Source organism: Schistocerca cancellata, chromosome 2 (genome assembly GCF_023864275.1).
Source record: "Schistocerca cancellata isolate TAMUIC-IGC-003103 chromosome 2, iqSchCanc2.1, whole genome shotgun sequence".
In the NCBI taxonomy this organism is placed as follows: Eukaryota; Metazoa; Arthropoda; class Insecta; order Orthoptera; family Acrididae; genus Schistocerca; species Schistocerca cancellata.
The window spans coordinates 587,458,557-587,481,292 of record NC_064627.1 but is presented as its reverse complement, the minus strand read 5'-3'; the positions used below and the strand labels follow the sequence as shown (position 1 = coordinate 587,481,292).

Here is a 22,736-nt window from a genome sequence, read left to right as displayed (position 1 = left end):
ATCTGAAGATGTCCTGGAGACTCCATCTATTTGCTGTCCTTGCGTCATTTTTTGTATTGTTTCTTTAACTTGGTGGTCAGCTATTGAAATGAAATTGACTCAGTATGTCTCCCAGTGCCACTTTCTAAGATTTATATTTTCTTTTTCTCAATTCCTCTTTAAGTGGGAAATGCTTTCCTAAGGCTAGCTTTATTTCTTATCTCCCTGGTGGTCCTGGGGTACTCTTTGCCTTCTATATACTGCTTGTTTTACTCTGCAGACTTCTTCATCCAATAAAATTATTCTGATTTCTTTTCTGCTGTCATCTTAGGTACAGTTAAGTTTTCTGTATATTGTAAAATGTCTATCAGTATTTGCACTATTTAATTATAGTGCTGCCTCCACAATGAAATTGGTTCTATCATTCTAGCTAGTAGATAATTGTGAGCATTTTTCACATCAAAAGCATCTGTTGTTGATGTTTGTGTATTCCTGTCAATATAGTGATTCCACAAATCAAATGCTATTTCATTATGATAACTTATGGGAATCCTCAGCTTTCAGTCGACCACGCAGTCTCCACATAGTTGTTGTGTGTTTGTAATAGTAACTGCTTTATCCTGAGACATGGATGGTTGACTGCCCTTTACTACAAGGTGTTTAGTCTCACCACCATAAATTGGGGTAGAAGATCACATCTTGTCACATAACAATGCCTTAAAATGTAATTTGATTAGCCTCTTTGTCTATTGCATTATGAGAAGCTATTTCCTGAGGCAGAACTGTCCTCAGTTTAGCCAAATAAGTCCTATACTGCATGTTAATACTATTAATAATTTTGGCGGTATTCTGTAATGATTACATGTTTGTCACGTGTGCAACTTCCTTTGTTGTTCTTATAGTTTTAGTGTCAACCTCTTTACAGACTGTGAAACTTAAAAGAGGAGTGTGCAGTATGGGGCTCACCTATTTGGCTCAAACTGTATGAACAGAGGCAGGTAGATGGGCCTTTCAAATTGCTAGAATATCTCTACGGAGTGGGCCATAGGCAAATGTAATACAGTCTATTTTTTGAGTAGTGTGTCAGGGATTTTTTAGCAACAGTGGTCAAGTCAGTGGGGTGGTGCAGTGGTCAAGTGCACCAACTAGCAGTTTTCTGGAGCGGCTTTGATTCTCACTGCTGCTTTGTTTTTTTGTTTCTTTTCTTTTTTATTTATTTTTTATTGTATTTTATTCTTCACAGTGTTAAACTAAATTGTAAAATTTAAATATATTTAAGCAGTTCAGTGTATACTGTGGGGGTAAAGGAGACCACTCACTGAAAAACAGAAAATTTGGGTCATTGACAGGAACACACATAAAGTAAAAAAAACTTGTTAGCTTTTGAGTAAGTTTCCTTTTGTTTTTGTGTGTGTCTGTAAATGCAACACTTATGCTTGTTGGTGAGTGATCTTCTTTACTCTTACAATATTTATGTTCCCCCAGAACTTTCCTACAAAATTTTAACAGTTCAATTCATATGTGCAACATTAATATGCAGGGTTATTAAAGAAGAAAGAACAGATTTCAGTTGTTTAATACAGACAAACTATTAAAGATAGAAACACATTGTGTATGTCACTGGATAGACAAAGGTCCAAAGTTTTATGTTCACACACACATTATACCATACATTCAATTTAAGTACCATTCATTTCTCGAGAAATATCAAAACTGTAGTCAATGTAATTTCACAAATGGATCAACAGGTCCCTGTTTATTGAATTGACAAATTCAGCAGTTTGATTTCTCAGCTCTTGAAGGATAGCTGCCATAGGTGGGACAAAGACTCTGTTTTTTATGTACCCCTCCAGAAAAAAAATCAGAAGGTGTGAGGTCTGGCGATCTGGGAGGCCAAAAGCAATGAACAAGATCTTATTGTCCACCTTCTCCAATCCAGCATTGTGGGATGGTGTTGTAAAGATAATGCCACACCTCAGAGTGAAAGTGAAGTGAGGCACCATCATGCATAAAAAGGAAATCATTGGAATTTTTGTGAAATTAAAGAAATTACCAATTTAATTTTGCCATATGTCCAGGTGTGAAATTCCTGTCACAGTGTCCTCCCAAACAAGAAAGGTCCCTAAACTATGTGAACAGAAACGACACACAAAACATTCAATTTTGTTGAGTCTCTTTCATGTTCAGTCACCATGTGGGGCTGTCATGACACCCAAATTCTCACATTAGGATGATTTACTGTTTGCGATAGGTGAAATGTTGATTTGTCGTCGTAACTGCCGTCTGCTTCACGTCTGCTGTGCAGCGAGCTACCTTAATTTCAGTATTAACTGTATTTTTCTTACTTGTCACTTCTTCTTCCGTGTGTATTTGCTTTTAGGAAGCTTTAATTGTCGGGTGCTATTAATAGTGTTCCATAGATTTCGTGTTTGTTTTGAATACAGTCAGAGAGAGTCCCTTTAGTCAACCATAGTGCCAGTAGTGCTAGTGTTTGTTTTCAATACAGTCCAGAGACAGGTAGTGCTATTTTCATTGTTTTCTACAAGAAGTGGCTAGCAACCACAGTTTAGTGAATAAGCAGCCGCCTTTAGTGAATTAGCAGTCTAGTTAAAGGTTGATTAACTCTCTTCAGTAAATTGATTCCTTAGGATGTGTGACTGCTGTGTACGGACGCAGGAGGAGCTGGCCACTGTTCGCGAACAGCTGAGCGTGTTGATGGCTGCGGTCAGCCGTCTTCAGGCTGCTGCCTCGGAGTGTAGCGGCAGTGGGGAGTCTGGTGCGTCGCAAGGTACACCCCAGGTGTTACATGCTTCACCCACTGTCCCTGCTGTCGAGACATCTTCGCGGGTACTGGGCGCGGTTGGGCCACCCTCTCCCCAAGGGGAGTGGCGGGTTCAGCGGCGTTCGCGGCGCACGAGGCAGAGGGTCAATGTGGCCGTGTGGCATCGCCCACTCTGCCTGTGAGTGGACATGTAGCTGCTCCATCAGCCAGGTCCGAGCAGGCACACGGGGGGAGGGGTTTATTAATTATTGGGAGCTCCAACGTTAGGCGGGTGATGGAGCCCCTTAGGGAAATAGCGGGAAGGTCGGGGAAGAAGGCCAGTGTTCACTCTGTCTGCTTGCCGGGGGGTCTCATCCGAGATGTGGAGGAGGCCCTACCGGCGGCGATAGAGAGCACTGGGTGCACCCGACTGCAAATTGTTGCTCATGTCGGCACCAATGACTCCTGCCTTCTGGGTTCAGAGGTCATCCTCAGTTCGTACAGGCAGTTGGTGGAATTGGTGAAGGCGGAAAGCCTCGCTTGCAGGGTGAAATCAGAGCTAACTATTTGTAGTATCGTTCCCAGAACCGATCGCGGTCCTCTGGTTTGGAGCCGAGTGGAAGGCTTAAACCAGAGGCTCAGACGATTCTGCGGAGATCTGGGGTGCAAATTTCTCGACCTCTGCTATCGGGTGGAGAAATGTAGGGTCCTCCTGAATAGGTCAGGCGTGCCCTACACGCCGGAAGCGGCTACAAGGGTAGCGGAGTATGTGTGGAGTGCACATGGGGGTTTTTTAGGTTAGAGAATCCCCTCCCTAGGCCCGACAAGACGCCTCCTGAGACGTGGCAAGGTAGGAGTAGGCAAAATGCAACAGGGAATAACAATATTAATGTGCTAATAGTAAACTGCAGGAGCGTCTACAGAAAGGTCCCAGAACTGCTCTCATTAATAAACGGTCGCAACGCCCATATAGGGACAGAAAGTTGGCTGAAACCAGACGTAAACAGTAATGAAATCCTAAACTCAGATTGGAATGTATACCGCAGAGACAGGCTGGACAGTGAAGGGGGAGGCGTGTTTATAGCGATAAGAAGTGCAATAGTATCTAAGGAAATTGACGGAGATCCGAAATGTGAAATGATTTGGGTGAAGGTCACGGTTAAAGCAGGCTCAGACATGGTAATTGGATGTCTCTATAGGCCCCCTGGCTCAGCAGCTGTTGTGGCTGAGCACCTGAAGGATAATTTGGAAAATATTTTGAGTAGATTTCCCCACCACGTTATAGTTCTGGGTGGAGATTTTAATTTCCCGGATATAGACTGGGAGACTCAGACGTTCATAACGGGTGGCAGGGACAAAGAATCCAGTGAAATTTTTTAAGTGCTTTATCTGAAAACTACCTTGAGCAGTTAAACAGAGAACCGACTCATGGCGATAACATATTAGACCTTCTGGTGACAAACAGACCCGAACTATTTGAAAAAGTTAACGCAGAACAGCGAATCAGCGATCATCAAGCGGTTACGGCATCGATGATTTCAGCTGTAAATAGGAATATTAAAAAGGGTAGGAAGATTTTTCTGTTTAGAAAAAGTGACAAAAGCAGATTTCAGAGTACCTGTTGGCTCAACACAAAAGTTTTGTCTCAAGTACAGATAGTGTTGAGGATCAGTGGACAAAGTTCAAAACCGTCGTACATAATGCGTTAGATGAGTATGTGCCAAGCAAGATCGTAAGAGATGGAAAAGAGCCACCGTGGTACAACAACGGAGTTAGAAAACTGCTGCGGAAGCAAAGGGAACTTCACAGCAAACATAAACATAGCCAAAGCCTTGCAGACAAACAAAAATTACGCGAAGCGAAATGTAGTGTGAGGAGGGCTATGCGAGAGGCGTTCAATGAATTCGAAAGTAAAGTTCTATGTACTGACTTGGCAGAAAATCCTAAGAAATTTTGGTCTTATGTCAAAGCGGTAGGTGGATCAAAACAAAATGTCCAGACACTCTGTGACCAAAATGGTACTGGAACAGAGGATGACAGACTAAAGGCCGAAATACTAAATGTCTTTTTCCAAAGTTGTTTCACAGAGGAAGATTGCACTGTAGTTCCTTCTCTAGATTGTCGCACAGATGACAAAATGGTAGATATCGAAATAGACGACAGAGGGATAGAGAAACAATTAAAATCGCTCAAAAGAGAAAAGGCCTCTGGACCTGATGGGATACCAGTTCAATTTTACACAGAGTACGCGATGGACCTTGCCCCCTTTTTGCAGCGGTGTACCGTAGGTCTCTAGAAGAGCGTAGCGTTCCAAAGGATTGGAAAAGGGCACAGGTCATCCCCGTTTTCAAAAAGGGACGTCGAACAGATGTGCAGAACTATAGACCTATATCTCTAACGTCGATCAGTTGTAGAATTTTGGAACACGTATTGTGTTAGAGTATAATGACTTTTCTGGAGACTAGAAATCTGTAGGAATCAGCATGGGTTTCAAAAAAGACTGTCGTGTAAAACCCAGCTCGCGCTATTCGTCCACGAGACTCAGAGGGCCATAGACACAGGTTCACAGGTAGATGCCGTGTTTCTTGACTTCCGCAAGGCGTTTGATACAGTTCCCCACAGTCGTTTAATGAACAAAGTAAGAGCATATGGACTATCAGACCAATTGTGTGATTGGATTGAGGAGTTCCTAGATAACAGGACGCAGCATGTCATTCTCAATGGAGAGAAGTCTTCCGAAGTAAGAGTGATTTCAGGTGTGCCGCAGGGGTGTCATAGGACCGTTGCTATTCACAATATACATAAATGACCTGGTGGATGACATCGGAAGTTCACTGAGGCTTTTTGCAGATGATGCTGTGGTGTATCGAGAGGTTGTAACAATGGAAAATTGTACTGAAATGCAGGAGGATCTGCAGCAAATTGACGCATGGTGCAGGGAATGCAATTGAATCTCAATGTAGACAAGTGTAATGTGCTGCGAATACACAGAAAGATAGATCTCTTATCATTTAGCTACAAAATAGCAGGTCAGCAACTGGAAGCAGTTAATACCATAAATTATCTGGGAGTACGCATTAGGAGTGATTTAAAATGGAATGATCATATAATGTTGATCGTCGGTAAAGCAGATGCCAGAGTGAGATTCATTGGAAGAATCCTAAGGAAATGCAATCCGAAAACAAAGGAAGTAGGTTACAGTATGCTTGGTCGCCCACTGCTTGAATACTGCTCAGCAGTGTGGGATCCGTACCAGATAGGGTTGATAGAAGATATAGAGAAGATCCAACGGAGAGCAGCGCGCTTCATTACAGGATCATTTAGTAATCTGCGAAAGCGTTACGGAGATGATAGATAAACTCCAGTGGAAGACTCTGCAGGAGAGACACTCAGTAGCTCGGTACGGGCTTTTGTCAAAGTTTCGAGAACATACCTTCACCGAAGAGTCAAGCAGTATATTGCTCCCTCCTACGTATATCTCGCGAAGAGACCATGAGGATAAAATCAGAGAGATTAGAGCCCACACAGAGGCATACCGACAATCCTTCTTTCCACGAACAATACGAGACTGGAATAGAAGGGAGAACCGATAGAGGTACTCAAGGTACCCTCCGCCACACACGTCAGGTGGCTTGCGGAGTATGGATGTAGATGTAGATTTGTCCAAAAAGAAGAGTTGTATGGAAAAAGTGTCCTCTGTCGTATCTTGGAGGATTGAAATGCAAAATTTGTACCTTCATTTATGGTCACAAGTGACAGTTATTGCAGGAACTGTAACTAGTAAGGCTTCATATACAGGTTTCATTTCAGAACACACCACACCATTGAGGAAGTTGAAGCTCCTGGCCTGTCTTGTGGACTTTTGAGGGCTCCATGTGAACGCATCTCAAATACACTCATCATTTTCGTCAGACATGCATGGCCAACTGATGCTCTTCCCATTGCATATGCAACCAACCTTCAAGAATTTTGTGTGTCATTCATAAATGTGCTTGTTCAGAGGTGGCTTCTTACTGAAGCAATGACAGAACGCACGTTTCATGTGAACAATGGATTGACTTTGCAAAATGATTTATCTAGTGGTGAAGTCATCATGCTATTTGCAACAGTGCAACTGTCAAAACTTTGAACCTTCCTGTACCCAGTGACATGCGCAATATGTTTCTTTTACAGTTTGTCTGTAATAAACAATTGAAATCTGTTCTTTCTTTTTGAATCATCCAATATTCAGTTTAATTGTGCTTGGTTTTATTTAATTAATGCATTGAAGCAGTTAATTTACGTAATTGGGTGCAGTTTCAATTAAGGAAAAAGTTCTGAAAATTGTAATATTAATTCTCTCATTTTTATTTATTACTTTTTTAGGGTGATAATTGTCAGAGAAACATTTAAAACATAAATATTGTCCACGCCATAGCCCCCTTTATGAATGTATATTTTGAACACAAGTATTTTCCGAAGTATACTCCAGTGGAAACCATATTTGAGTAAAATTTTTGAATGTAGGTCTTTCTTCTGTCAATTTTTATGCATACCAGCACTCTAAATCATTGGGTGAAAAGAGGGGCACTGAATTGATGCTGCACAATTAAATGTGTTTTAATTGCATCTTCTTATGATGATAATTCTCACTGTTGTCGTAACCATTCAGGAGCTCTTTGTAGTCTTTTAAGTAGGTTTTTGACTTGGTGTTGAGTGAGGAGAGTACATTTGGATGGAATGATCTTCACGGTACACATTAATTCGCCTTCCTCACTGATGAATGTCACATCATACAATATCAAATCTGCTTGGTCATCACCATGAATCCTGCAATAGAAGGAATTGGTTAGTAGCAATAAATGGTTGTGATGGTTCCAAGGATTTTGCATGAAGCTCTTCTGGCAGTTTTTCTGTGTTGGAGCAATAGGACAAATGTTCTTATGCCCCTTTTCTGATTTCTTGGTGGTACCAGTAACGTGGAGGCCAAATTTATTGCCAGGTTTTTGCATGCATAAAAGTATGAAGGGTAACAGTTCCCCTGAAGTGGCTGAATTGTATGATGCTGTGTGAAAGTGGGTGAGTTTTTTCATTAAATTTGTTTTTTTACTCTTGTAATCCAGTGTCCTGTTACAGTGGTTCATACTGTCATGCAATGTGGTCAGTGTTAATTATATAATCAAGGTGTGACTTGTGTAAGTCTTATCTGTATACAAAATTTCTCTGCTGCTTCCACAGTTTATTCCAAAGTTGCAATATCACTTTTTCCGGAAAATTTGGCAATTTTTTGCTATTTTATTGAATGTTTACATTTGATGCTTTTTACCCAGATGTCACTAGTAGTAAAGCAAAATTTTTCTGACAAGTTATGGGAAAGCAACCACCGTTGCCCATTATTGTAATGCTCATAACAATCTCATGCATCATGAAGCCGTTCCTGTGTCTGGAACTGATGAATACAGTTTTGTCATTTCTGGTGACTCCTTTTTCTGTTTCTTTTCTCCAAATTTTAAGATTTTGTTTTTCCTTACAAGTTCGGGAGTCATGAGTTTAATAATTGGAATTTCCATTTTGGATGAGCATTGGCCAAATCAGTGAGTTTCTTCTTATCTGCCAAGGACACCGAAGTATGAGAGGAATATTCTTTAGGATTGTAATAATTGCTGTTCATGTCTGTACTTGAGAGAGAGAGAGAGAGAGAGAGAGAGAGAGAGAGAGAGAGAGAGAGTGAGAGAGAGAGTGCGCTCGCTTTTACATACCTCTTAAAAAAATTTTTTTTCATCAGATTCAGTGTAATATGCCATCATCGTTAATAATTTCAGTTCCAACCTATGAAATTACTTGACCCATAGCTATTGCTGTATGATATGGGGGGGGGGGGGGGGGATGATCCTGCTGTTTATAAAAACTGAAAAAGTGTAATGCAGAGCAGTGTTGAAATTTTTTTAAAAATCTTCATAAAATATTATATTTTTTGGAGTTTTTACAAATCACTTCACTGGTAGAAAATTTTTGTTGGATTCCATTTTCCAATAAAATAATAAGTTTTTATGGAAAGTCACACCAGTCACGTAGTGAGATTCTGTTCACGACTGTTGAGACCATTGCAAAATATCCGAAAACAGATATAGTAAGGGCCAACTATAAATGATGTGAGCCAGGGGAGGGAGCCTTTGTAGCAGTAGTAATTGAACCTGAGCTAGTGAAGTGCCAGTCTGTGTGATTAACCGCCGTGTGATGCCACTGACATGACATAAGAAATATTTTGTAGTGATAGATTTGAACTGTTGCCCTGCAGCATGTCAGCGAGTGATGCTAACTACTACTCGGTATTACATGCAGCCCTGCTCTACTAATCCATACTGCTTGCAGCACAGCTCGTGGCATTGTTTCCTCTCCTGGGGAAACAGTGACCTGCTGTTTCAGAAGTTCTGAGTGGAGTTGACTTCAAGATCATGGGGCATCATACAGAAGACATGGATGATGTGTCTGTGCATTTGTCTTTGGGATGAGGAGTCATAACCATCAGCTTCTTATGTGACGACCAACAAGCAGTGAAGGATGTGTTATGGCCCAGATTAGCATTATTATAACTTCCCCAGTAGTCGTACTTCCCACGCTACCATAAAAATCCATATCAAGTCTTTCAGACAGTATCTCACTAGCTTGTGCTTGGCATTGTAGAGCTCTTGGTTGTTCTTCTGGGCATCCATGGATGGTACACAAACCAGCTGTCTTGCTTCTGCAATCCTGATGATTTGTTGTTTCATGCAGTTATCCTGAGTATCGTCTGATTGAAACAGGATCAGAGTATACATTGTCATTTTCTCCTCACAACTGTGGAGCAGAAAGAACAGTGTGAGACCTGTAGTGTCTTGCTTCACGAAAACGACGACGTGTACACTGTTCCTGTTTCAACCAGATGATATTCATGGTGACTGCATGTCACAATCATCAGGACTGTAGAAGCAAGACAATTGGCTTGCACACAGTCCATGCATGCCTGAGAGAACAACAAAGACCAAGCACCAGCCAGTGAGAGAGAGAGACCAGTAGACTTTATGGATTTTTCTGGCTGCATGGAAAGTACAACTACTAGGGAAGTTACTATAATGCTACTTTGGGCAATATCACATCCTTCTTCACTTGTCGGATGTCACATAAAAAGATGATGATGATGATGACTCTTCATCAGGAAGACCAAAGCGCAAGCATGTTGTCTATGTCCTCTGTATTATGCCCTATCACAGTTGTGAGGCTTATATAGATAATAGGAGGGTCTCATTCAATGAAACTAGAGGGCTACTTGATGACTGCAAAGCTTTGTCAAGAGAGGCCACCTCTGATGCTCATCACACTGAAGAGGATGTGACACCACAAGGTTCCACCAGTGCTCTTATATGTGAATGCGATGACCCAGTGTATTGTATCCTGATCTCCCTGTCAAATATCAATATTCATCAAGAGCATATATATTGGTCATTTTAGAGTTTTGTGAGGGCATTTGTCCGTTGGTGGTAGGTAACTGTCATCCTGTGGGTAGTGTTGCAATGTGAAATTACCTCTGATGCTAGTCTCAACTGGAAAACTTTTCCCCAATGAGAAATTATCACACGGTTTCCTTGGAGCTTCAAACTGATGTCTTCCACAATGAACCTTGCAATTTATGGAGCCTCGGCTATCGGCAAAGCTTTCGTGAGCAGCGTAGCAAGTGAGAGAGTCAGAGCAGACTATTATCTATCAATTCCCATTTGTCAACTTTGGGGACCTCCCCAAACAGGATGACTCCATTGTGGTGGAATGGTGTTGTCGGAATTTGTATCTGATGCCCCAGAGGTAATTGTGGCATGTGCTTCTGTCATTGGCATGCCTTCAGTGGCTCACTTTAGAGACCTAGCCAGTGAAACTTGCATCTCATTCTGTTTCAAGTCTTTATGAATTCCAAGTGACAAGATGTTGGAGCTTCATGGAAATACTTCAGGATAGCTGATTGTAGATGGGTTGGGATGACAGGCAACCAATTTCATGCCATTGGATCATAATTCCTAATATACAGTGTTCTGTTTTGAGCTTCTTCTATTTCAGCAGTGCTGGCTCTTCCGTCTGCTAAGCAGCAATATCATTTAATACAGTGATGACTGAAATTTCATCTATGCTGCTGTGTTCTGCCATTGGAGTCCAGGAAAGGCAGTTGACATCCTTGTGTTTGTGTCTGTTATTGTATACCGCTGTGATGCACTCGGAAGCCTCAGTGCCCATCTCGCCAGAAAACCCAGAGGATTGCTCAGACTAGTCAGGCAGCATAGACACTGGTGATACATCACAGCAGTGAATGGTTTGCCAAATAAAACAGCTGGAACTTGGTGATGACCCCAACAACTCCATCTTGCTCTTTCTCGGTTGTAGAGTAGTTCACCTTAGACAGGGAGAGTACTCTGGAAGCATAAGCTACCACCTTTTCAGCATTTTCCTAAATTTGCACCAAAATTGCACCTATCCTAAAACTGCTAGCATCAGTGTTAAATTTTGTGCCTGCATTCTCGTCATAGTATATAAGGACTGCAGAATACGTTATTGCCTCCTTAAGGATAAGGAAACATCTTTCTTGCAGCAAGTTGCAGGAAAAAATTGCATCTTCCTGCAGTTCTTGCAAGGGGCATGCATTTGACAGAAGTCCTATATAAATTGCAGGTAGTATGAGTACATTCAGAGAAAACTTCTCATTGCGTGTGTGCTGAGGAATCAGAAAATCTGTGACTGCACTTATTTTCTCTGGGTTGGGACAGCTGACATTGCAATTAACTAGAGACCCCAAAATGTTTTGTTTAATGGGTGATGAAGAGGCACTTTTTCAGATTCTGTTGGAGGCCTGTGGTGTGGAACACACTTAAACATGATTGTCAGTTGGCCTGATGTTCTTAAAATGTCCTCAGAAAAGGATAATGCCATCTAGATAGCAAAGACATGTCTCCGTTTAAGGTGGGGAAGCAGGTTGGCCACCATATATTCAAAGGTGGCTGGAGAGTTACATAGTGGAAATGGCATAACTCTGCACTTTTAGAGGTCATCAGGAGTTACAAAATCAGTCTTTCTCCCAGTCAACTCTGTCAGTCTCGATGACTGGTAGTCTGTCTGCCTGTCCATGGTTTTCTCCTTTCAGGTGGTCTAGGATGTCATCAATGATATTTCTTTTTTGTGACATTGTTCATTCGTTGGTAGTCTTCGCAGGGAGGCCAAGTGCTGACCTTCTTTGCAAGGACCACAGGAGAGGGCCAAGGACACTCTGAAGGTTCAGCGATGTCAACTTGCAGCTTCTCCACTTCCGAATCAAATGACTTATGCATCGATCAGCTGGTGACACCGTAAACGATTGCTAGGTAATTGGTGAACGATACCCAGTGTTGATATAGTGATTTGCCATGGGCCATTTGGTCTGTCCTTTGTTCATAATGTCTCTAATGATGTTGACAAGATTTCCTGACATCTTGGTAACTGTTGTTCATGGTGGATTTTCATCTGTAGCAGCCTCACCTCCATAAATTGTTGCCTTGCTTAGTTTCCCTGAAGTCAGTAGCTAGGCGAGTATCTCTGTATGGTGACAGAAAATAGCTGTGGCGTATTTGCTTGAGGCCTTGTCCAGGTTACGAGAGTGAGCTGTTGCTGACTATAATCATCTGCAGTTGACAGGCCTGGATAGGACTGTTATGATGGTTGATGTCTTGTGTCATAATAGTAATTGAACACTTGTCTTTTCTCTAACAACGGAAAATTCATGATGGAATCATGACAATATTATGAAAAAGCTAGACTGCTACTCACCATATAGTGGAGATGTTGAGTCACAGACAGGTACAACACACACACACACACACACACACACACACACAAACACACAATATGACCACTGTCTCTGGTTGCTGAGGCCAGACTATGTGTGTGCATGGTGTTTATTTCAGAAGACCTTCCGGCCAAAAGCATAAGAACTCCATAGTATTTTTGTTGTGCCTGTCTGAGACTCAGCACCTCCAGTATTTGGTGAGTAGCAATCTATCTTTTGCATAACATTGTCTTTTTTTCTCCGCAGTATAATTTGTCTAGATCCTCCACAGTGGATACATACTGGTGTGTTATCGTTCAAATGTCTATTCTTCTGTGGCATGTTAAACATGGCAGAGGAGTTGGTTATACTTACGTTGGTTGGATGCTAGGTTGTTTTTTGAGGGCTGTTGCATAAGTGTGCATGTCAGAGTCTTTACTTCACAGCACATTCGACTGGTGGCAGAGATTGGTGCTAAATATCGATATACCTTTTACTCAACATTCTCTGTTCCTCCTGATTTGTGGTGTTGACATTCATGGTTGCTATGTGTTGTGTAGACATTCATGGCTGCTATTTCTTGTGTACTCGGTTCAACCTTACAACTACAATAAATTGCTGCATCTCTTCTCTTAATACTTGGCATATGAAAGAGGCAAGGTCATAGTGATCTTTCACAGCTGCCGTAGGGATCACATTTGGGGGTCAGTCATACCTATTTTGTCCTCCTGTTGCACTCTTTCGATGCCCTGGCTCCACTCAATGTACTCCTTTATTGTTGTGGTGCCCTTTGCCAGAAGAGCTGGGTACATCTGTTCTGAGACTCCTTTCATCAAGGATGAGAGTTTGTCCTCTTCTGTTGATTCACTATGTGGCAGAGGACCAAAACATTCTATATGTAAGACTGTGTCATTTCACAATGACACTGGGCTGTGTGCTGCAATTGTCCTTCGATGAGGCAAACTTGCCACTGATTGTCACAGAATGTTTTCTTCTTTTTGACATGGAATTTGTCCCAGGTATCAAGCTTTGTTTTGTTATTCTCAAACCATTGCTAGGCTGTGCCATCCAAGTAAAGGTATCCATTGCCAAACACACAATATCATCCCTCATCTTGTATTTGGTGTCTGCCTACATCTAGATGGCTGCTCTAAAGTTCCCACTTAAGTGCCTGGCAGAGAGTTCATTGAACCTCCAGACTATTTCTCTACCGTTCCATTCACAAACAGTGTGAGGGGAAAACAAAGGCTTCAATCTATCTTTGTGTATACTCTGATTCCTCTTATTTTATTACAATCACAGTTTTTCCCTATGTAACTGGGCATCAACAAAATATTTTTGAATTCAGAGAAGAAAGTTGGTGATAGCAGTTTTGTGAAAAGATCTTGCCTCAATAACACCATTCATTGTAATGATTGGCACTCCAACTCATGTGCTATATCAGTGACACTCCCCTATTTTGCAATAATTCCCCAAATTTCTTGAACTTTTTCGATGTCGTTCTTATCTGATAAGGATCATATACTGCGCAGTTTGCTCCAGAAGAGGACAGGCTGGTGTAGTGTAGGCAATCTCTCTAGTAGACCTGTTGCATCTTTTAAGTGTTCTGCCAATGAAACACAGTCTTTGATTCACCTTCCTTACAACATTAAATATGTAATCATTCCAATTTAACTTGGTCATAATTGTTACCCTTGTAATTAGTTGAATTGTGACAGCCTTTGGAATTGTGTGATTTATCATATAACCAATTCTTTTTAGAGCTCATGTGGTTGACCTCACACTTTTCATTATTTAGAGTCAACTGCCACTTTTTGCACCATACTGATGTCTCATCTAAATTATTTTGCAATTTGTTTTGATCTTCCGATTACTTTACTAGACAGTATCTTCTGATGACTTTACTGGACAGCAACAACATTATCTGCAAACAATCTAAGAGGCCTGCTCAGATTTCTCCTGAATCATTTTATAGATTAGGAACAGCAGAGGGCCTATAACACATCCTTGGGAAAAGCCTGATATCACTTCTGTTTTACTCAATGACTTCCTTTCGTTTATTACAAACTTTGACCTTGTTGAAAGGAAATCACAAATTCAATTGTAAAACTGAGACAATACTCCATAGGCGCACAGTTTGATTAGAAACACTTGTAAGGAAATCTAGAACTATGTAATCAGTTTGAGATCCCCTGTTGATAGCACTCATTATATTGAATACTTTTACCCTTTCGTCAGGTACTGATCAGTGTGCCTGGAAAACACTGATTGAGGCCTGATGTGTGTAGCAGACTTGAACTATTTTTGAATCCAATGGTCTTCTGAATGTATCGAACCTGGAAGTGATGTACTGCTTTTTGCCGTGTCCTCTCCATGTAGGTGACAGCATTTATGTCACCTAATTGGAGCCACAGTGCTGTAGATGTTTTGAGATACCTGGAATCTCCACCAAAAAATGTCACCACAACTATGTATGTTCTGTCTAGAATTTAACTGACTCCGAGACAGAGAGAGCTGATATTTATGCAGACATAAAATATTTGAGAATATGCAAACATTACAGACAAGAACATTCGAGAACCTTCTAGAAACGATAAATAACAGCCCCCAGCACACCAGCCAGCAGTGCTAACTGTTACTCCCTATTGCATGCAGCACAGTTCGTGGTAGTATTTTACCATTCATGCTGTCTGCCGAAATCTCTCATTGTCAGGATGGTGAGTAACATGACATTGTGTATATTTGAACATCTGAAACCCATGCACAATTCATTCTATACCATTAGGTGTAACCTAAAGTTGGACTGCGATTAGCAGTAATGATTCAAGCTCCAAAATCACAAACTTAGAGATTGATCCATTTGTAAATCTTCTCATTGTAAAATTTGTGTGCTAGCTATCATTTCCAAAACTGGTGGAAATATGAAGCATATATATATATAAATAATGTTTTTCGTGGTATTACTTTATTTCATACTAAAGCAAATAGAACATAATGAAAGATAATACAAAACATGTATTCAATCCAATATTCTGCTTTGCTCATTATGAAACCTTTTAGCAATCATTATGTGTCATCTACATAATCTGCTACACTATTCAATCCTTTGTCATTGAAGACTTGATTATCTCCAATAAGAGCATTATAAAAGTGCTTGACATCACTGGGTATAAACTGCACATAGATGTCAAATCTTCAAGTTTAGGTCTAGATATAGCTTTCTGTTGAGACCTCAGTGGTTTAGTGTGTCCATAAAAATTTGGTAGGTCTTTCCCACTGTTGCTCTTGTAGGTCCACAGTGACATAAGCATCATCATTATGGTCTGGTTTTGTGTAGGGCTTGAATGGACCTTCCTTTTTCAGCATCATTTCACCTATTTGCATCCAGTTAATTGTGATTCCTGTGGTGTCAACCTTACAGTTCACGAAATGGTTCTCCATTATAGAACAGCCAATAAAAGTACTGGTCTCCATTAAAGTTACAACAGTTCTTTTCCTACAAGTTTTCATAACATTCAGTCACTTGGTAGCTACATGCATTGCTAAATTTTCAAAGTTTATTCAGTATCCTTTTGCTATTTGCCAAATTCTTAGATTGTGTTGCTCATATGAGGTATGACCAGAAAATAAATTCTGTTTGGTATCAAAAACAAAAGGAGTGCAGGTACAGAAAAACTATTTATTGGGAAAAATTACAAACCTTAAACTATATTTCTAAATAGCTCCCACCATTTTTAGGTACTTGACTTAACGTGCCTTAAGATGTTACATGCCATTTAGGCAAATGGCAGTTCACATTTCTTGTGTAGAACAAGGAAAGATTATCATGACCGAATGATATTAAGTAGGGAGTAAGTTGCGGAACGTAAACTGTGCGCAGTTGTTTGTTTTCGTATGTGCAGGGATTAAATGGGAGATGTGGAATACGAGAAAGCATCAAGATGTGACAACAAATGAATGACTTCATCTGCTTTGGTTGAGGCTTTTTACATTTTGTTGTCACAGCTTGACGATGGCTTGACCGTCAGAGCGCAACCAATTCTTCAAGAAAGAAAACAAAAGACAAGATAGTTTTGTGACAAATGAACTATATTGAAATCTTGAATGTCACGTTGGGCCTTCGAGGTTTCTGGAGTATGAAAAGTTGTTTTCTACTGTACATCACGAGTCACTCTAATGATCTTTACACTCATTCAAGGAAATATACGTTTGTAAAAGGAAAGTAGTGGGTGTGCTTTTTTGTGATATGAGTAGAAGTTATCTTCCTTTGCTCCAATAACAGCTGCAGAATGTGAAGAAATCAAGCCTTTCCTTGGCTAAACATGGGATTTTAGGGGCACTGATTAGCAGGACCTCCATTTCAAGATAATTAGCTAAGGTGACCAGATAAAAAAGAAAGAGGTAAATGTGTCAGATATTACGTCAGTTGACAGATCTCGTGAAGTGTTCTAACTCAGCGTCAACTACAAGGAGCGAGCCAGCGGCTACCTAAAAACCTTAAATCAACAAGAAAAACACTTCATTTGGCTCCCAGTGCACAAGACACGGAGCACTGGGGCAAAAGGAAGAAAATAAATAAGTATAAATTTGCAAAATCTTGTAATTCAATGAGTGATAAATTACAGTGTTGCTAAGAGCAACAAAAGGAGGAACCATAAGTGAACAGACATAGAACTAGGTGACGATCCATTAAGAAGAAAGCAAAAGGAAATATTTGAACAGTTCATCAAATCTGAAGACAAACCATATGTAACAATTATGGTAGAAGTATTATAGCAACTCCAATAAAATTTACGTGTCAAGTAAACAACATCAACACATGAATAAAAGAATGTTTTAAATGCAGTGGAGTAATTTCTTGGTGGATTTGGAGGAGAAGGAGATTTCGGTGGGTTTGGAGATTTCGAGTCCTGACATCGGTGGAGACACAGTAGCAGCTGAGAAATGATGCAGGGTTGCCACTATACAACACAGTGCAGTCCATCTATCGCTGTTCAAGACATCGGCTGGGCCAAGTGGTGCGAATCATCGCAGTACATTGCCACATACATGCAGTCGAATTGGCTTCGTGACGAGAGAATGCAGTTCAGTGGAAAGGGTGAGCTGTTCAGAAAATACAGAAATCCACTTTGAAAACTTTTTTCTTCTAGGCAGTGACACAGTGTTTCAGTGTCATCACATTTAAGAAAACTGTGCAGTAATCATTTATTAGAGTAATGGAGAGTATTTGGGTTGTGTGCCAGTCATTACTAGAAAACTGGTTGCAGATATGCTAGAATGGTTTAAAGGTTGAATACAACAAATGTCTGACGAAATGAATTATAATTTTAAGAAATTATCTGTCAAAGTAGATTCTAATATTAATGAATTATCTGACAAACTGTCTGTCAGAGCAGAAAATATGAAAGAAGAACGAAAATTAGAGATAACTGAACATGTCGAACAGGAAATACAAGCTAAATTAACTAACATTGCAAATACTTTGACCCAGTGGCCTCAGGAGTTGAAGGATGAGATCAATAACCAATGTGATTTAGTTTGTGGGGAAGTAAAAGAGCAAATCTCAGAAGTGAAAAAGCGTGTAACTGTTTTAGAACAATGCAAAGAATGTAGAGAAATAGTTAACACACCTGAAATGCTATCTAATTTGGAGGAACGGTTACAAAAATTTTAAATTCTACCATACATGAGAGAATAGAATCACTTAATGCTAACACTATTCTAAGGTAGGTGCTGAAGAATGTTGGTCAGAGTTCATTATTTTCAAGATGTGGGTGAACCATGACATCTATTAACTGATAATGGCCTACAATTTATTAGCCATAATTTTAAGGAATTCTTGGCTTGGGAAGTGGTAATACACATAACTATATCAAAGTATAGTCCCCAAACTAATCCTTGTGAACGTATTATGAAGGAATTAGGACAATTGTGGAAAACTTGCTGTTCTACGAGGATCACTACCTGGGCACAACTAGTGCCAGAATTTCGAGTAATCCTTACGATTAGCTCCTAACTTTTATAGGAGAGCCCTTGTTAAAATTGTTTACATGGCCAAATTCACCGGAAATTGACTTAGAAAAGTTACAAGAGAAGGTATAAGAGAATGTGATTACACTGGGTATTCCACCAAAGTTCCAAATAAATGATTTGGTCTTAGTATGTGATTTTCATCATAGCTTGACTTTAAAGAAGAAAATGAGCAAACTGTTTTCAGCATTATGGTTGACCTTTTAAAGTTCAGAATATACCACATCCAAAAGCAGTATATGTAATAGATCCTGTTACAGGGCAAGATAAATGCTTATGCACTATAGACATGATTAAAAGGTTTAAGGCCCTGGAGAGTTCGCGCCCTTTGTGAATTTGGTGGGTTGATGATGACCAGCCATCTGAGTTAAAGTTGTTTCCGTATTTTGATCTTAGTTTAGAGTAGGTCTACTACTACTTCTTCCAGAAATAGACCTAAAAAAATACAACCCCCAACACCTGTATGAATTGTGTCTAGTGTTTATTCAATAATAATTGCATTGATATATTTATGAAGATGCCCATGAGCTTAGTTAATAAACATAACTATAAATTAACATTTCATGGAAAAATTTGAAGAAGTATGATGTACATGTAGTTCATCAAAAGCTAAGAATAAGAATGACTTTAGCTCTGTTATCATACAGTAGTTATAGCAGTGTGACACTTGCAGAGAAGTGCATTAAATCGTAATGTCTTTGCTTAAGCTATGAATATAAGAAGCTAAATATTCTGGAATTCGGAATAAGAAATTATTGGTTTTGTACATTTTTAAACATAAAGGAAGATGAATAGAATGATTGGGTTTGTATTTGAATTTTTTTTAGGGAAGATTAATTGGGGGTACTTCTATCGAGTATTGACCGATGAGTAGACTGACCACAGAAATTATACTGACTATTGATAATGACATGTGAATACACTTGCCTATTTCATTGCATTTCATACAGGTTTGTTAGGATCAATTTTTGACGTTTCTGTGATGGTGAAGTTGTGGCAAGTCCATTCTGTAGGAAATGCCAAACAACTTCTACCTCTGCTGCCATGGTGAAGTACCTTAGCAGATGGAGTCACTAGGGTGGGGGGTGGTAAGGAAATCCATCTACTTCTCCATTGGGAGTACCCAATCTATCTTTCCTCTGCCAACATATAAAGTTCCTATTGTGGTATATCTTCTTTTTGCAATCTGTACAGTAGAGGTTACAACCTACAACAGTAGGATTGCACTGGCAGGTATTTCACGTATGACAACTGCAATAGACTAACAGGATTAAAAAAAAAAAAAGAAAGTAAGTAATACATGAAAGTCACTGCACGTGTTGTAGGGGAGAAGAGCCCAGGTACGAGACGGAAGGCGAGACAAACTGATGGCGTGCTAACTTGCGTAGACAAATAAGAAGCTAGATCTTAAGAGTTAACAAGAGAATGGGAAGGTTTGATAACTAGTATTCAACACGGAATAGGTCCATGAGGAATAAATTTTAATAACAGGAGACAGAGTGCTAATGTTATCCTAGTGTATTCACAAGAAATACCTAATTATAGTCTAAATCTAGTAATTATAAGAAAGTAGAGGATAAGCTATATGTATCAGTAAGTAGAAGCAAGATACATAAGCATGAAAAGTATGTGTACATAATGATGTTATGAATTTTAAACTAGAGTAAAAAAGTTAGAAGAGAGGTGTTAAGATATTTAGGTAGAAAGAAATTAGGTAATGACAGCAGAAAGCAATTATGGGAGACACTTATCTTTCAGAGTGAGGAGAGACACTAAAAGGGGGCTATTAACTGTGTTTATTGATGATGTTAAGCTGGGGAATACCCAAATAGTGGGCGAGGTATAGGAGAGATAAGGTTAGATGGACCCATAGAAGGGATGGTCTATACTGTAGTCAGGTGAATCCATTGAGCGAATGGCCTGTAAAACTTTTATATATCTATAAAAAAAGGGAGATAAGGGTACACCCACATCTATAATGGTATGGAGGTTTCACGAAGTTACTGCCCTTAGAAGTGCAAGTGAAGTGAATACAAAGGTCTGAAGCTATATAATGACTGGTGGTCATCATATGAAAGCTCTAAAAGTGATTAGACTTACCTGATAGTAGATATGAAACTGGTTGGAGCAGGAATGTTCCACACTCACTGACTAGAGCCCTGTACTGAGATTTGATTCTAGAGACTGAATAGTAGGCATATACGTGACAAGCACCTCCTCGGGTAATAATAACGTGAGAAAGTGTAAAAGGTAACTAACTATGTACATGTACAAGAAGTAAACAAGAAACTATCAAGTATACTGGCTTGAAGGCAATGCATTTTTAAATAAATATAAAACAATAAATAAGTTGAAGTTTATTTAAGTTGGATCATGATACATATATATGTTAAGGTAATATATTGCTATACTATGTGATCAAAAGCATCCGGACACCCCCAAAACGTAAGTTTTTCGTGTTAGGTGCATTGTGCTGTCACCTACTGCCAGGTACTCCATAGCAACGACCTCAGTAGTCATTAGACATCGTGAGAGAGCAGAATGGGGCGCTCCATGGAACTCACAGACTTCAAACGTGGTCAGGTGATTGGGTGTCACTATAGTTGTACGTCTGTACGCAGGATTTCCACACTCCACTGTTTCTGATGTGATAGTGAAGAGGAAACGTGAAGGGACATGTACAGCTCCAAAGCGTACAGGCCGACCTGATATGTTGACTGACAGTTGAAGAGGGCCGTAATGTGTAATAGGCAGACATCTATCCAGACCATCACAGGAATTCCAAACTGCATCAGGATCCACTGTAAGTACTATGACAGTTAGGCGGGAGGTGAGAAAACTTGGATTTCATGGTTGAGCGGCTGCTTATAATCCACACATCCCGCCGGTGAAGGCCAATCGACTCCTCGCTTGGTGTAAGAAGCGAAAACATTGGATGATTGAACAGTGGAAAAACGTTGTGTGGAGTGACGAATCACAGTACACAATGTGGCATTTCGATGGCAGGGTGTGGGTATGGTGAATGCCCAGTGAACATCATTTGCCAGCGTGTGTAGTGCCAACAGTAAAATTCGGAGGTGGTGGTGTTATGGTGCGGTTGTGTTTTTCATGGGGGGGCTTGCATCCCTTGTTGTTTTGCATGGCACTGTCACAGCACAGGCTACAATAATGTTTTAAGCACCTTTTGCTTCCCACCTGTGATGATGTCAGTCATACGACCACACCACCACCTGAGAGATCTATCTGCTGGATGTAATTCTCTTGATAAACGGAACAGAAGAACGGCTGTGTTAGCCGAAGAGTACACAGCCAGTCGCAGTACTTATGCTCGCCGCGACGTGCCGCTAGGCCACTTCATGTGCAGCAGGAGAGTAGTGCTGTTGTGCCAGTCTATAGTTTGTAGTCGCACTCAGTGGTCAGCCAGCACCAATGTTAGTCATTGTCTGCAGCTCAGTCATTGCTGCCATCAAGTTTTTGTAGCCCCGTTCCAAGTTAGTGTTCAAATTCACCAGATTCGACATTCAAGATTACGAGAGATTAATTTGTCACTGCAAGATTTGTGACTTGTAAATTATGTCATTCTACAGACGCTTAGTCTAGTCGCGTCTTCTGTAATTGTCAACCAACTGATCATGGACTAATAAATTCTTTCTTATTTTGTATTCCTGCTAATTAATTGTGTTTTCCTATTGTAGCTACCAAGCAGTCTTGGCATATTAGAACCCATGTTTCCACCTCCTTGGCTACCTCATATTTGCCACCTCATTTTGATGGACTCAATTATGGTGGAAGATCAAGAGCCATCACCACCGTTGAAGAGCAATTCGGGGATGGCAATTGCGTCTTTAACATGATTGAGCACCTGTTCATAATGCACGGCCTGTGGTGGAGTGGTTACACAACAACTACATCCCTGTAATGGACTGGCCTGCACAGAGTCTTGACCTGAATCCAATAGAACACCTTTGGGATATTTTGGAATGCCGACTTCATGCCAGGCCTCACTGACTGACGTTGATACCTATCCTCAGTGCAGCACCCCATGAAGAATGGGCTGCCATTCCTTAAGAAACCTCCCAGCACCTGATTGAATGTATGCCTGTGAGTGTGGAAGCTGTCATCAAGGCTAAGGGTGGGCCAACACCATATTGAATTCCAGCATTACCAATG

At 40.4% G+C, this 22,736-nt stretch overlaps 1 protein-coding gene across 1 annotated transcript in view; it reads left to right on the top strand.

Moving 5' to 3' along the window:
• LOC126162206 (deubiquitinase OTUD6B) overlaps nucleotides 1-22,736 on the top strand; it is a 53,225-nt gene that overhangs the window by 19,208 nt on the left and 11,281 nt on the right. The window lies entirely within an intron of this gene.